The sequence below is a fragment of the Penaeus monodon genome, chromosome 28 (assembly GCF_015228065.2).
Source record: "Penaeus monodon isolate SGIC_2016 chromosome 28, NSTDA_Pmon_1, whole genome shotgun sequence".
In the NCBI taxonomy this organism is placed as follows: Eukaryota; Metazoa; Arthropoda; class Malacostraca; order Decapoda; family Penaeidae; genus Penaeus; species Penaeus monodon.
Genome location: NC_051413.1, coordinates 23,960,952 through 23,961,694, shown reverse-complemented (window position 1 = coordinate 23,961,694; position 743 = coordinate 23,960,952).

Genomic DNA, 743 nt, shown 5'->3' with positions numbered 1-743 from the left:
TATCCCCAGATCCATCAATAAAATTCGCAAATTACCAACATACATTGAAACTTCCGGCATGTGGCAATCCACCACATGAAGAAACTGGGTTGAAAAATCAGAAACAATAGCTTGCATTACAACGTTCTTAGGGAACTTGCAACATGCCAATTCTAAAGCGACTGATAAACATTATCTCCACTGCAGTCTCCCCTCTCTTCCTGAAACGCCTTTTGTTTTCATTGTCTCACTTTTGCAACATTGTTTTCCGCAAGATTATGCATATGCACCGTAATTGGTTCTCTGGCCCTAATTGGTTCCCGAATCCGGTCTCCTCATGTCGACATTAGCTAGAATGAGGATCTTCATCTACCTCCTCCTTAGATAAAAAAATGTATCTGTCTAATATTATCCCTTCTTGTTCCTCTCAAACTTCCCTTACCCTTTTTGAAAAAAGAAAGAAGAAAAAAATGCATCACTAGGTGCCCATATATTCTGTGTTTGTGTGTGTGTATTCACTTATCTTTTTGATAATGTATTTATCCCTCTCGCCATGCCACTCACGCATTCGTCAAACATATGATCACAAAACGTGTGTTGTAAATTATTATCTCATTGTTATCATTTGTGACTCTACACTCAGATCTAGGTAAGAGGGTAATAAAAATTAAATCGAGTATACGGCCTGTCCCTCTTCCATTCTCATCCAGTCAGTCACGGACGAAGGAAGCTGTGAAGCCTTTTTACCTAAACAATAATAGGCG